At 43.9% G+C, this 16014-nt stretch overlaps 1 protein-coding gene across 1 annotated transcript in view; it reads left to right on the top strand.

The window, feature by feature from the left end:
* The first annotated feature begins 7683 nt into the window (after positions 1 to 7683).
* Positions 7684 to 16014, top strand: part of ERC2 (ELKS/RAB6-interacting/CAST family member 2) — a 2322684-nt gene continuing 2314353 nt past the window's right edge. The window contains exon 1 of the mRNA XM_078661584.1: positions 7684 to 7816. The gene's annotated coding sequence lies outside the window, so the exon portion shown is untranslated. The remainder of the gene's footprint in view (positions 7817 to 16014) is intronic.

Below are 16014 nucleotides of genomic sequence, written 5' to 3' on the forward strand. Positions count from 1 at the left end.
ACCTCAGTCAGTACTTTCAGTGGTCACGTCGGGTTCATATTTGCTGGCTCAAATGTGCATGTCACTGGTTTTAATCTAGCTCACATTTTCTGTTTTACTTAATTTGTTTTTCTGGTTAACCTGCATCTTAGTTTGCTGTTCAATATGGCTCATATTTATGTTTTCATCAATCCTCACGTTTCTCATGACTAAGTCGAAGATCATTTGCCTCCAGTTCTGAGGCCGCTGTTGAACTTTAAAAATACTTGACATGAATTGCCCTGGGGGAGCTATGAAAGTGAGTGAGTCTAATTCATTGTGATAGAGCCAGAGAAAGTATTGAAAAAATTGACCAAATGGGCATTTTCTGGCATGATTTCGTGATGAGATGCATAGACGTTTAGAGGCTATGAAAGGGCACTAATGAAATAATCAAGCACATTTATGGCATTCCAGCCAAGTATTATCTTAATCTTGGATGCCTGAAAATGTGTATCTAAGGTAGAAATATTGAAAGAAATGCAAATCTAACATGTATAGTCCCCAAGCAGTAGAACTAGATGAATCTTACAGGCACGTGCCTCGCTTCTAGTGTATAAATTAAAGATACCTTTCAGGATAAGAGCAGATAGGTTACATCAACCCTGCATGGTCAGACTTCAGATTACAGTGTTAAAGGCTTTTTCTTCACAGCTCTGGTGATGATCATATTTTCCCTTGCACAACCTGGTCTCTCTTTCATCAATGGGAGGCCTTCTCTCTCCTCTGATTTCAATGTGGTGTGTGTAGAAAACATATGGCTGATTTTCTTTCGGAAGGACACAATGATTGATAAAATAGAAATCTCATTTAGGTGAACAAAGAACATTCTGGCTTCTCACCTTGTAGAATGTGTCCATATGGAAATTTGCCCGTGCCACCATATTTGTAGACATCGTCTATGCAATGTTTGTTATTTCTCTGCAACTACCTATTGTAGGGGACCATGAAGAAATTTCTCTGAAGATTTCCAGCACTTGCTGAGAAAGTACTTGATTGTTAACACAACTGAAATGCAGATAAATTAAAAGTATTCAATTAGTCAACTGCATCTACTAAAGTGCATTGAGAGAGGATCAGTGCAAAATATTTTGTATGCATTTCACACCTGTGAAATCGTTAAAAGCCTCTTTTCCCCTCCCATTACAATATTTATCCGTCTAGCTTTTGATTCTTAAAACCTAACCCAAAGCTGGCCCAGCAATAGTGCTAGGCACTGAGTGAGACTTGACACCCTTCCTCTTACAGTGAGCATGAGCACTACCAGGAGGATCTGGTCAATGGCAAGAACTTAGACAAAATGGACTGGTATTCATGGATCTAATACACATCCCAAAATAGTGTTTTTTCTCATACCCCCATCTGTTTTCATCTGCAAAAGACTGGTAATGTGTTCCTTGAAAAGATTTAGAAGCCACTCAAATTTCAAATGTGACAGCCTTCATTATTGAATACTGGGTTATCCTCTAGTGGCAATTTTGAATATATGTTGCATTTTCAATCTCATATATTATTTCTCTTTTCACTTCTGAAGTGAAGGCATTGGCAAGTTGCAAGAGCCTAAGTATTTGTGACATTTAAAGCTAAGTTTGGGTGTAGAACTTTGCTGTTTCACCAGCTATTGCACCAATAGAAAAATAGGGGAGGTAAGGAGCCTTCAGTGATATGCCAGCTACCATTGATTTGAGTTCCACACCAAAGAAACAAACAAACAAATGGTAGTGGAGTGTCCAAGGAAACTTTTTAAGACCGAGCGTGGATCTATTCCCCATCAATGATACATGAAACACAAGAAGAATCCACGGGTCTGATGGGTCCAGACAACCCTAGAAAAATTAGACCTTAGTCAGATGTTCTCATAGTGTTGGGACTAATAAGGTCTAGAGGCAATGTGTTTTGCAAAGGAAGGATACGTGGAAATCCTAAAAGGAGGAAGGATTCCCATCACTCACCAAGGTGACATGCTTCATCATCTGGGACCTCCTCCTGGTTACACACTAATGTAACCAAGGGCTATGACCTTCTGTCTACCAGAAGGGAGCTCACTGATGTTTTAGTGTACTCTATAGAATGGAGATCTATAGGATATCTCAGAGGTGAAAGGAGGGTATACTGAGTGATGGGCGCAGTGCATACAGATTGGGGGGTGAAAGTGCAATTTAAAATTGAATGTCACAAGAAAAAGAATAAATTTTTTAATGAGTATCTTGTGATATCCAAACTAAAAACAGTGCAAAAAGCAGCTTCAACAAAATAACTGCAACAAGAGCAGGGCTAGGTCTACAATGCCACAAGGAGAGCTTGAAAGAACATCTTTGTGTTAGCCGGAGCTTCTCGAATACGAGATGCTGCATGTAGAGCAGCACTGGGTGCATGGGGTATGGTTATAAAAATCAGAATGTGATGAGGAGCTGGGAGAAAGCAACATGTTTTGGGACATCATAGTGTGCAATCAGTGTTTACATTACATATATTTACCATTTGATGTGTAGGCAGATACACTGATTCGTTGTCAATCACACGATGTGCTGATACTGGAATAGAACCCAAGTCTTCATGATCCAAGGTAAAAATCAATATATTTGAATATGGTAATAATAAAAGCGGATTCTCAATTACTAGTTAGGGCACATGAGACTATGTACTGTTACAATCGTACATCCACTTATGTACCAATAGAAAAAAGGTATCAATCAACACTGGCAAAATGAGTTTTTAAGAACAAAGAAGACATAACTGTTTGAGAAAATAAAATGCCAGCATTTGTAAAGCGCACTGCTACCTCCAGAGAGGTGTCCTGGCGCTGGGGGCCATTGGGAAGATTAAGCAAGCTATTGCCCAGAGTCACATGGTGCTGGTCTAACCTGCCGCTGGAGCCAGGGATCGAACCGTGCACCCTGAGTCAGGCACCCTGGCTGCTGCGCCACACCTCTTCCACTGAAAACAATCAGAGGATATTGCCTAATAGCTAGAGAGTTCGACCTGAAGCTGGGGAACTGGGTTCGTGTTTTGGCAGGGATGCTCAACATCCTGTGATTCTGGGCAAATTCTGGGTAACTCACTTAGGGCCATATGTAGATGGCCAAATACCGGTCAGTAACGGACGATTTTGGCCGTTACCGACCGGTATTTGGAGTTTGAGATGTAGGGGCCTTAAAAATTACCGATTTGGTAAATTTACAGATTCGGAAAATTACCGAATCAGTAAATTTACCGAATCTATAATCTGAGATGTAGGTGGCACTGTAAACAGTGCCACAGGGCCTTAAGGATTCGTTATTTACCACCAACTATTAGTTGGTGGTAAATAACGAATACCTGTGTATATGCAAATCTGTGCATGTACACATGTGCCACGTGGCACACATACATGCCCTAAGGGCATGTATGTGTGTCACATGGCACACAAGCACTGATCAGGGGTGCAACAGGGTGTCAAAGTGACACCCTGCCACCCTTGACTATTCGGTAATTTTACCGAATCGGTATTTACCGATTCGGTAATTGCCATTGATTCCTATGGGCCTCAAGGCCCATAGGAATCAATGGCAATTACCGAATTGGTAAATACCGATTCGGTAATTACCGAATCTTAACGATTCGGTAATTTTGACCGAATATTTACCTGCATAGCATTTACCGATTAGTAAATACCGAATCGGTAGAATTCTGTATTTACCAATCGGTAAATACCATTTACCTACATGAGGCCCTTAATCTCCCCGTGCCTAACAAAATGAATGCGTCCATCTGTAAAGCAAATGTTGCTAATGTAAACCGCTCTAATACCTTCAGGTGGAGTTTGCGCTATATAAAACTCCCCCGCCAAAAAAATACAAATTTTCCATGTATAGCTGAGTATTGTCTTGCCCAAGAGGGGCACCTTGGAGGCATGAAGAGATGCACTGTTTTTTTGCAGGCTCGGCTCTGGAGAAGCTGCTAAACCGGAGTCCTACGAAAACTATGCAATTGGTGTACACACAGTTTGTTTTCATTTTCTTCTCTTCTAATTTGTTCACCCACTTAACTTCCCACCCTAGGTGACTCCCTAGTGTGCCCAAACGGTCTACCACATTCACAGGGGCATAACTTTAGTGGGAGGGGGGTCCCATGGCCCGTTTAGACCCTGTCATGCTCCCTGCTTGTCGTATGGTGTATTTTAACATTATATGCCAGCATGATTGTTAGAAAAACTGGAGCTCACACACCCCTAATCTTACTGACCAAACTACGCCTCTGCACATCCCTCATTCGCTCCTATAGAAACGTAAACATACAGGGATGGGGTTACAGCCACCAAGTAATGTTTTTTTTCTGCTCACCCATTCCACCTCCTGACACCTCGACAAAAAAAAAAAACAGCAGATGAACTACCGAACCAAGGGGACGTTGGTATTTCCACTGTTCTCGCATTCACTATAACAACACACATAACCCTTCCTACTCTAGCTTCAAAAAAGAACTCAAACTACATCTCCTCAATAAATACTGGGGACCCTAATCCATATCTGTTCTCTTCCACTGGCCACATCTGTCCGACCCTAGATGCATCCTCCCTCCCTTTTTCAGCCTTACTCGCCCTTCCTCCTCGTCACTTCCCCCTCCCTGTTTACCACCTTCACTCCTCCTTGCACCCCCCTTCCCTTGTTCACCTTCAGCCCTCATCCCCTCCAACCCCCCTCACTTCTGCCCCTCACGCTTTTTTCAGTTTGTGCCTGTTGATATTTTTGATTATTCACATCTTCCACATTTTGATGTGCTCATTTCCCATATGTATAATTTTGAAGTCTACCAGGCGGAGACTTATATGTTGTTTATTTTTTTTTTACAAATTTTTTTTATTGCAGGGTTACGTATACCATATAGTGTTACATTGAGTATTATACAGTTCAGAGTATCCTTACAATGGACTCATTCCAGTTGTGATGAACACAGCCATTTAGCCCTCATCCCTGAGGCAGGGCGGCGTAAATTCACAAGAAAGTATTCTCGTCGGGACGAGCCCGATCCTACTATCAACGTTCAAAGGTCTCTGCCCTCTGCTTTTATTCGTGTAATGTATTATGCCGCACTGATGGCCCGATGACATACTTGTCCTGCTGCGGGAATCCCTAACATTGCCCCCCCCCCCTCCCTCCCCACCCGGTGTCTGCGTCTGTGCTCGGTGCAATCTCATGTGTGTAAGTCGTGGGGCTATGGAGCTATTGTGTCTTACTGCGTGTGTGCGTCCTGCGGAAGTGCTGTGGACGTGACCATCGTTGCTGGGGTTGTCGCGTCTTGAGTCTCCTCCTCCCCTTCTCCTTCTACTGCGCTATCCTTTAGTGCCTGCACTAGTATTTCCCACGCCATTGCTGCATCATGCGCCTTATCGTCTGAACTACGGCGAGCCAGTTGGTATCGTATCGTGCTCTCCGCAGTCGCCCATTTCAGGAATTCATTCAGCCACCTCCTATGTGTCGGCCCCACCCTTGCTTTCCACCCCTTGGTCAGCTCTCTCTTCGCTATGATTAAGCCCATATCTATAAATTTACTCGACAGTTTGTTTCTTTTCGTGTGAGGGAACCAATGTAAAAGAGTGACTGCGCTGTCATAATGTAATTCCCTGTCTGTGACAGCGTTCAGGGTCTCTTCTATTTCCGTCCAATACTCTTGCAAACAGGGACAACCCCTTAACATATGGACTAGGTCAGCTCCTATTTGGTTGCATCTAGGGCATGCTGCGTCTGCTACGTGAAAGTACGCTGTGATTTTACTCGGGGTGAGGTAAGCTCTGTGGAGGATATAGAGGTGGATCAGCTGGAAGCGCGCGTTCCTAGTGCCCTTTCTGGCTCTCCGCACTAGTTGTGACCACGTCGTGTCTGGGATGTCAAGGTGCAGGTCCGCCTCCCATTTATTCTTAAGTGCTGTAAGTGGCAGTAGGGTGTCCGTGTGCATTCTGCGATAAAGGCACGTAATGGCTTTGAATGTTCCCGCCGCCATCATGGTGTATTGGCACGTTAGCGAGGTTGCAGGCTCCAACAGGCCCCCACCCCAGTGCGCCTGTATGGCTCTCACCACCGCTGCATGTAGCAGGTAGTCTCCCCTCGGAAGATCGTACCGTTCTTGTAAGGCCTGGTATGGGGACAACACCCCATCCTCATAGAGGTCACCTATCATCTGCAGTCCCGCCTCTTCCCAAACATGTAGACCCGACCAGTCTCCACCATGCGGAAGTGCCGTCACCATGCCCAGCGGGATTTCTGGAGCATACGGGTGACTGGGTCCGGTTCGCCTTTGCGACCGATTCCAGCACAATTGAAGGGTCCGTTCCTCCTGGGAGAGCCCCCGTAAAAGTAGTTTTTGTTGCAGAGTGATATATGCTAGGACATGGCGGGGCGTGCCGTACCCCCTCCCCTGTTCTGGGCCGCGATATACTCTCGCTACCTCCTGCGTGAAGAATTGTAATTGAGCTGCTAAATAGTAGAGCTCGAAATCCGGGACAGCTAGACCCCCCTCGTCTTTAGGACGGGTCAGCGTCGCCAGTGCTATCCTGCGTCTGCCCGTTCCCCATAAAAAGGACACCAGCATCGATTTCAAACGTTTGAAGGTCGTTCCAGGTATCCACACGGGGAGTGTTCGGAAGAAATACAATAGTCGCGGCTGAGCCACCATTTTCTGAAGTGCAATGCGGCCCGCCGTCGAAAGGGGCAGGGTGGCCCAGAAGGACATACAACCCCTCAAGGCACGGATGCAGCGGCCCACGTTACCGTCCAGGAGATCGGCCGGGACTTATATGTTGTTTATATACATTGATGCTATGTATGTCCCCTGTCTTACTGACCTTCTTGTCTCGAAAATGTAAAGCGCTCTGATACCCCTGGGTCCAGCTAGCGCTATATAAACCTCTAAAATAAATAAATAAATAAATAACTACATTTTGAGTCGTGTGCCTTTAAGGCCTAAAGTGACAGCTGTCGGCACGCAAAAGTTCAAAAGAGGGCTAGAGCAGCATCAAAAGTGTGAGCTACTTTTACTCCTCCTGCCACTCAATTCTTTAATCGATGTGATAGATACTTGCTTATATCTTCAGCAATTTCGAGGTCAGTTTTTTTAAGTAGGATTTGTGTTTTTAATCCATTTCAGGATGTATTAGTCACTTTGAGAAAGCCTCCCTCGCTCTGGTTTGGAGTTATTCTGTGTATTTTGTTCTAGCGGAAGAAAGCCAACATTGTCGCTGGAATAGTAACAAAACGCAAAAATCTGAATGGGTTTTTACTAGCCCAGAGCAAAACAAAAACTGGGAAAGAGTGTACGGAGAAGCGCGCGCTGGTAGTGGTGCTGATGCTGGCCATTGTAAACAAGGCTCTCGCCGTGGCAGGTGTGTAGCAAGCCATGCTGTGCGTGTCCCGCCGGCCTGCCCGCTTCTCCCCCCTCGCTTCACGTGCAGCGCGTGCCCGACCGGCAGCCGTCCCCGCTGAGCAGGCGCCTGCAGCCCCCCGGGTCTCAGCTCTCTCCCCATCCACCACCTCCTCCTCCTCTGTTCTCCGGCAGCTGCGCTCTCTGCCGCCCCCGGCGGCGACCGCCTCTGGCAGCAGCAGCAGGCAGGTCCAATGAACCCCGGCGAGCCGGGGAATGCTGGGAAGGGTTGAGTCAAGTCTGACAGCTGAGGAGGGGGATACTCACTGAGGAGGGACGAGGAGAGAACGAGGCTGGGCAGCGGCCGGGGCACGGAGCGCCTCTCCTCCTCCTCCAAGCATGGTTCCAGCCCCGCACCACTGCCTGTCTGTGTCTGGCTCCCGGCCCCGCCGCTCCGTGCAAGGTAGTGATGCTGTGATACCCATGTGCAGGGACTGGGAGATGCAATGATTTATGCGCTATAGGGTGGGCTGCTTAAGAACCATAATGCATGTGTGTTTACCCAGCGCCTCTCGGAACGGTTTGCAGGGAGCGGTTCAGCCGTCTGGGGAGACGGGCATGTCGGAATGTATTCCTAGGAAAGACAGAAATTGCATTTGAACAGTTGCACCCCACACTAGCACATCCCAGAGCAGCAGCCAGCTGCATTTCACCTTTACGTTTCGCTTTCTTGCAATAAATGCATACAATTGGAACTGTGGTGCCTTGAAGTTGAGGGTGTGGGGCGCAGAGAGCCGCTGCCGTGCACACACACACCCTTGCGGTGCACCTGACAGCGTGTGCGCTTCGCTTGTCCGGTGCTACATTCTATTTGTGGGGAAAAGAGCATTTATTATGGATTGGCTGCTTCATGTGTTCCCCGTGTGCGTGTGCAGAACGAGCATAGTATTCCCACTACCGTACGCTGGAGTGTGGCTTGTCACGTATGCTTAGCAATGTACGGGGATAAATACACAGACATTCCCACAGGAGGTTGCACAGGCGCTGCGGCTCCTGCTAGGCTTACGGAAGGGATAACCCCGTGTAGGGATTACCGGGGCTGGCTGTCAGCCTTTATTTCCCGTGCCTATGTGTCTCGTGCTCGTTGCAGCGCCGGGGTCTCCTTTCTTTGGTGATAATCGATTCCCAGGCGCGTACCCTGCCCTAAGCTATTAGATGAGCCGAGCTGTCCACTCCCTTAGGTCTGCCCCGGGCAGGCCAATGGGGAAAGCCTTGGTCAGACGGACATGGCAGCGCTCCACTTGAATGAATGGACACTGGACCTGCTGGAGTCCGTCTGTCCAATCAAAGCCAGTGATAGGCGGGAGCATACTAGCTTGTCAACCCCTAGTACCTGCTGGGTCCTTTTTGAGATACCCGAAACACCTCCCTGGATTACTGGAGAGGTTCAGGGCAGTGAATTGATGGGCTAAACATGTCAAATATTTAAAATGTAATTTTGGATTTTTTTTCAAAGAATGTGGGATGCTGGGCAATAAGTGGGATAATATTCTGTCCCTCTTTGAAGCCAACTACCTACCATTTCCCAGTGTGTAGTAGAAGCACTAAAGACTCGTTGTCTTTAAGGTTCATACCGTATTTTCTGACATCAAGAGCATGCTAAAATAACCTTTCACAGTGACAGCACCCACTGCACCGCTTGCTGTTTATTAAGGATTGGAGCCCTCCAAGATTCACATGTCATGGATGGGAAGAAGTGTGTCACAACACCTGCCGCCCTAGGTCCCTCAGCTCTAGGGGGCAACCGTGATGGAACCTCTTTTCTTCATTTCTGCTCAGTGCAACTTTTCCTAGAACTTGCCTGCACTTTACTGTTCAGGGGTTAGCAAGTGAGCCTTGTCAGCTTCTCCCAGCTAGGGCTTGATTCAAGACACTTGTGTCCTCTTGTGGCCTGTGTCTGGTTTGAACATTTTTGATTTTGCTGATTTTGGCTTCAAGTTCGGCCCGGAACATGCTATTCCAGTATGCAGAATTCTGCCATGAACAGTGGTGCCTCCAGAATTCCTGTACCATAAACACATGTTGATCCCAAACCTGAAGACAGGCTTTAGAATGTAAATGAGGCCCCCTTTAATTGCAGTAAGCATGTACATGTAGGCTTGTTTTCCACCAAGTGCCTTCTCGAATAGGATTTGCACTATCTGTCGCACTCCAGAGGTAGAATGCACGGTTTTGAGCAGTGTTTCTGTGCCTGCACAAAAGCCTACATTGTCAATTGTTGGTGAGTTATGTTGTGAATAAGCTCTTCTAGATATGAATGGTTGTCGTAAGAAACCGACGTGTCAGTCTGCGAAGAACTGAAAATAATCAAACAATAATGCGACATCATACTTTGCGGAGTTTGTCCTTAATCACATAATATGCTGCAAAATTTGCTTTTCTTTCCTACTTAAATGCCTTTTGTCGTCACATAACTTTGTCAAGCTACAGAAGAGGTTGGGCCTCCCCCCCCCCCGTGCTTCCATTGTCCCAGTGGCCACGTGTACAGGGCAGGTGAAGGCTGAGAAGGCTACATTCAGGTCTGGGGGAAGCTGTGTCAAGATTGTGTCCAAACAGCAGCAGCCAACCACAGTCGTTCTCCCAACCACCAATGCAGCGCACAGACTTCCGCATATGAGCAACATGCTATGCTACCTCTAGCACAAATGTTCTTGAGTTGCTTTAGCTTCTTAGGTCCCAATATGTAGCATGAACTCTAAAATAATCTGTAGCCAGCTTAGAAACTAATTTACCCTGCTTTAACTATCCTGTAAGTCTTTCAGTAGATGCCATACTTCTTCTTTGGGACGACTTGTTGAAAGTCTTTTTTGTAGAATCCTGTGGCACGTTAGCTGACAATCACCTCACTCTGTGGCACTGTACGTGATGTGAAAGTGGACCCTCATCTCTTTAAAAATGGCAGACCCCAGGAACAAGAGAGAATGCTTGTAAAAGGTGCATTTTATGCCCCCTTGGGTTCAGATAATCTTAAAATGAGGCTGAGGTCATCACTCAGTTGGGGTTTGACTTTTAGTTAAAATATTTTAACAGCCTTTTAGGAAATGTTGAAGATCATTAGATTTATATGAAGCAAAATCTTATGTTTACAACAACTCAAGCACTCCTGTAAAGGCAGAGTAAATACATCAAGTTGGGGCTCAATTATATCTAAAATCCGATCTGAACCTCCTTTTCATTTGTCTGCAAGTTTGTTGAACTCCTGGGGCTTTCCGAATTGGCCTTCTGTCTTATCAATCAGCAGGTAAATAGTGTCCTTTCCGCATTCCCTTTGATTGACATCTGTTCTTAGCCAATTATCTTCCTTCAGATACCTGATCCAGAGAGAGAGAAAGAGAGAGCGAGAGAGACTTTCTACCAGAAGTTGTTTTTTTGTCCTATTAGCTCATATGCATTTTAATGTGCATTAGCCTGTTTGCATAGGGATTGTAATTGCAAGTGATGCAAAGGTTACCATATCTGATAATTGGTGTGTGATAATTTAACAGTTTAAAAAGCCTGGTAAATACAGGGACATGCAGATTTTGTTAGGTAAATCAACAAAATCCACAAGTTATACTCATTTTTAGCTTAAATTCCATGAGAAGTGTCGTTATCAACCTGGTAAATTGCAGACAACAGGGTATTCGATTTTACTTGGTGTGATAAGTATCACAAACATTTTGGTTAATTTGTCGTCGAGGTCTAAGGTGCTCATTCTGATTTTGGCGCAACGAGGGGAAGTTGATCACATCTGGTAAGTACCCTTTCCCGTAAGGAGGGTGCTTTACTGGGTGTGAGAAATAGTTTCTAATACAAGTTTGTTCGGAGGAAATTCGGGATTTCACACACATTGAGGTGCTTAGTGATGCTATCTCCTGATGCTATCTCCACACGTATCAGGGTTATTTATCACAGTTGAGAAATATGAAGAGGGAGAGATAACTTTTGAGTGTTAGTTAAGTCAAAATAAGTCATATAGTTATGTAAAGGTGAGTCGATGCAACATGCACAACACAATTAACTCAAGAAATAGGTTGCAGAGGATCAGAAAGCATGAGTCCAAATGTCCCTGCATGGAGGGTTGATGAATATGAAGCATCAATCTATCCCTATACTAGCGCTAAATTGACAGACCAACTTAAACATCTTCAGGGAAAGAAATAAAAGGTGTCCGCATATGGAATCTTCCTAAGAAGTCTTTCCACCATCGATGGGTTCGATAGTATAAAGCTGTAGAGACAGAGCTTGTTTTGAGATTATCTCTCTACGAAGGCAGAGAAGAAGTGGGACACGTTCCCTACTTGCAATATTCAATATTATAGACATCTTCCCAAGAATCCTTGGGGGTCACGCCATCCACTCTGACCACGATCTCATAGGCACTTTTCCATGGGACAACGATGTTCCTCAATTGCAACATGTGGACCTTGATTCCTAGGCCTTCTCTGGTGTGAAAAGACAGTCATTTTCCTTATTGGCTTTCTTAGTTCACAGAGTATCTCCTTCTCTTGTTGCCTGACTTATAACACAAAGACATTATTCTAGCTAACAAGGGCGCTTCTTCCACCTGCAACACAAACGTGAGAAAGAAAGAAATCCACAGCACACATGTGATTCAAACTGTTAATTCTAAAGCGAGAGCTTCAAGGGAAATGCATTTCAGGCCTACAAATGCAGCTAACATGAGAAAAATGGCATATAAGCTTAACAGAAATTCATAAGAAATTAAGACGCGTTCACTTTATATTCCTACCTACATGGAAAATGACATCTTAAAAAACACATTCAATAAATTAAGAATTGTGTTGTGCAATTGTCAGTTGCACAGCACAAATTCTTCACGCTAGTGTTTCCTGCTAGTTACATGTACTTTCTACATTAACTCTTCACATTACTATTCAATGGCCTAAATACATCATGTTTCACGTTATTATGTTTTAAGATCCTAACACTTCATGTTAGCGCGACAAAGGATTAAATGCAGGTGTGCTCTATATGTGTGATTATAATGCACCCCTACAAATAAATTGAAATTTCAGCTACATTAGTTTTTATACTTTAATTTCCATGTACTCATGTATGTAAATGTTTATATAATGTATATAATCTAACATTTTCCTTGTCACAGTAAGGCTCCGCTTTCATTTGTACTGGTGCCAAGCTTTTAGAGAGAACCACTATGGTCATGGCTAAACAACAAAGAGCATTTGCTACTCAGGTTGCTATCGCAAATACTTATTTTAAAGTGAAACAAACAATTCTCCAAACGTGCTTCGATTGGTTTCTTGTTCACGGAATACTTCTGTATCGTGTGTTTCTTTATAGTACTAAATTGATTTTCATCTCTAAATATACTGTGAATCATAGTTCTTATGCCATCTCATACTCTAATAGTTTATTACAATTTACCCTCAGTATCACAGCCTTTCACAAAAATAATTTAAACACGTTCTGTCAAAAACCCTTACTGGCTGGAAAGGGTCTGTGTTATTTATTTGATAATGTGCTGAGACCTAAGGGATCACATTCAGTTTGTTATATTTTACACATAGCATTTCTGGCACAAATTGTGCCCTTTGGTGGACATTACCTCATTTGGCCTAAATATTCAAGTTTCATGGTAGACATACAGTACTGAAAATGTGAAGAGGGAGAAGCACTCCTTTCTATAGACTCGATATATAATATCTTTTTAGCAACATTTTTGATGAACTAATCAAATGCGTGCAACAGTGGTAGCCGGCTTGTCCTCACGTGCCTAGTACTGAACCTTCCTACCTCGAGTGAAATCACACTCGACTACTGTGCACTGTTGCGAAAAACTTTTTTAGTTTTATTTTTCAACTGTGAACATATATTCTCTTATTTAAACAAATAAATCAATTTAGCATAAACGATTTCATTTTCAACATATCAATACATTGTGTTAATAATTTTCGATCATTCAATGTTTACATTCATTGACTTATTTGAGAGCAGAACTGTTTTTCCAAAGAAATTAAAAGAAGGAAAACATAACTGATTTTACAAGCATAAACATTATATCACAATTTTTCAAGAATGCCCAATGCATTTCGAGCCTAAGGTGGCTCTTCTTCCGGGGCCTGAAATCTGAACAGATAAGACACTTTGTTAAATGGAAAATGTCCGGTAAGCAAGGGGCCATTTGATGTGCTGTTAGTTGTCTTATCATTCTTGTGCTCTCACTGAAAAGATTATGGGCCAGATGTAGGTCGGTCGGTAACGGCCGAAAATCGGTATTTTCGTCCGTTACCGACCGGTAATCCTGAAATGGTATGTAGGGCCCTGTATTTTACAGAATCGGTAAATTTACCGATCGGTAAATTTACCGATTCTGTAAAATACCGAATCGGTATTTTTTACCGATTCGGTAAATATGAGATGTAGGTGGGACTCTTCTGAGTCCCACAAGCCGTACAGAATCGGTATTTTACCATCAAATCTATTTGATGGTAAAATACCGATTCCGGTGTGCATGCACATGTGTGCATGCACACCTGTGCCATATGACAGGCAGACCTGCCCTTAGGGCAGGTATGCCTGCCACATGGCACCCGAGCCTCTTTTGGGGGTGCCTGAGGGTGTCAAAGTGACACCCCCTGCACCCTTGTGTCAGTCGGTATTTACCGATTCGATAAATACCGATTCGGTAATGCCCATTCATTCCTATGGGCTTCAAAGCCCATAGGAATGAATGGGCATTACCGGTCGGTATTTACCGAATCGGTAAATACAGATTTTTACCGATTCGGTAAAAGGAACATCTGGATGCTCCTACATGTCCCCCCTTCTCATTTACCGATTCTTATTTACCGAATCGGTAACATTCGGTAAATAAAAATCGGTAAATGAGTCCTACCTACATCGGGCCCTATGTGTTTAAAAGAAAGTGATGTACAATCTGCACCAAATACCTCGTGATCCCTAACACTGAAACTGCAAATGAAGCTTACCTGCCTCGTGGTGGCGTGCCACTTAGTCTTGCTCTAAAACAATAGATGTGAACAATTCTCTGCGGTAAAAAAAACCTTAAACAAAAAGCGAGACTACCACAAGGCTCGTTACAACTTGAAAACACACTCAACTCACCCTCGGTCAGATCGTTGGTCTTTCCGTATTTCTACTGAAACCGATGAATTAGCTAAAAAAGCAGAAAACAACCTCAATGAACCTAATCTGAAACTTTGTGGCTCTACAAAACACTAAACCCCACTGGTGCTGTCGCGTACCTTAGATACTCCTTCCGCGTTTTTCACTGCCGTCTCTTCGTAAATCACACTGCGTTCAAAACAAACTGTTGATTCCCTGAACGTAACCATTTTGAAGGGACGGATCTCACCAGATCCCTCTTACAGAGAGAAATCTACTGGATAAAAAAGCTAGAAACACAGGATCCCAAAGGGTTAAACGAAAAAATAGATTTTTCATGTTTTCTATGAATATGTACATTGGATTATGCACCATGTAAAAATGTATGAAGTACTGGTTCCTCTCACATGACAAACATCTTCTAATGTCTTAATCACGCAAAAAGCACCCTTATTTCATTTTAATTTATTTTTCTCACTTCAATACACTGCACGTTTTTTATCATTGTTTTGCGTCGCTGGAACAGAGAAGCCGTTGAGTTTAAAGTTGTCCATAGTATAGTTCGGGAAACATCCTTTACAACGCAACTTTTACCACGCAGTGCCTTTACGACGCAACTTTTACAACGCAAAACATTACAATGCATTGCGCTGTGGGGCGCTCTAGGATAGGGAATAGGTTTAATTTACTATCCAACACCTTCCCTACTATCCACGGGGACTGGAGTTGGAATAGTAAATTAAACTATTCACTATCCAGCACCCCAAAGCACTATGCGTCGTAAAGGCATGCGTTGTAAAAACCGCGTTGTAAAAGCATGCGTGGTAAAAGCATACGTTGTAATGTCATACATCCGTATAGTTCGCATGTTTGCATTAGCACCGGACTACCGATCACGTGGGCAAAGCGAAATGAGGATGCAAGGTACCGTGAGCCGTTAGGTCAGCACTCCAGTTTATGTTGTATGCGAGTAAGAAATGTCGGAGTTTGATTGGTTGCTTTTTCGACGTCAGTAGCGTAAAGATGGAGGTTACGTTCAGGGAATCAACAGCTTGTTTTGAACGCAGTATGATTTACGAAGAGACGACAGGGAAAAACACGGAAGGAGTATCTAAGGTACGCGACAGCACCAGTGGGGCTTAGGGTTTTGTAGAGCCACAAAGTTTCAGATTAGGTTCATTGAGGTTGTTTTCTGCTTTTTTAGCTAATTCATCGGTTTCAGTAGAAATACGGAAAGACCAATGATCTCACCGAGGGTGAGTTGAGTGTGTTTTTAAGTTGTAACAAGCCTTGTGGTAGTCTCGCTTTTTGTTTAAGGTTTTTTTAACGCAGAGAATTGTTCACATCCATTGTTTTAGAGCAAGACTAAGTGGCACGCCACCACGAGGCAGGTAAGCTTCATTTGCAGTTTCAGTGTTAGGGATCACGAGGTATTTGGTGGAAGTTGCACATCACTTTCTTTTAAACACATAATATTTTCAGTGAGAGCACAAGAATGATAAGACAACTTAC

Source organism: Lissotriton helveticus, chromosome 9, assembly GCF_964261635.1.
Source record: "Lissotriton helveticus chromosome 9, aLisHel1.1, whole genome shotgun sequence".
NCBI lineage: Eukaryota > Metazoa > Chordata > Amphibia > Caudata > Salamandridae > Lissotriton > Lissotriton helveticus.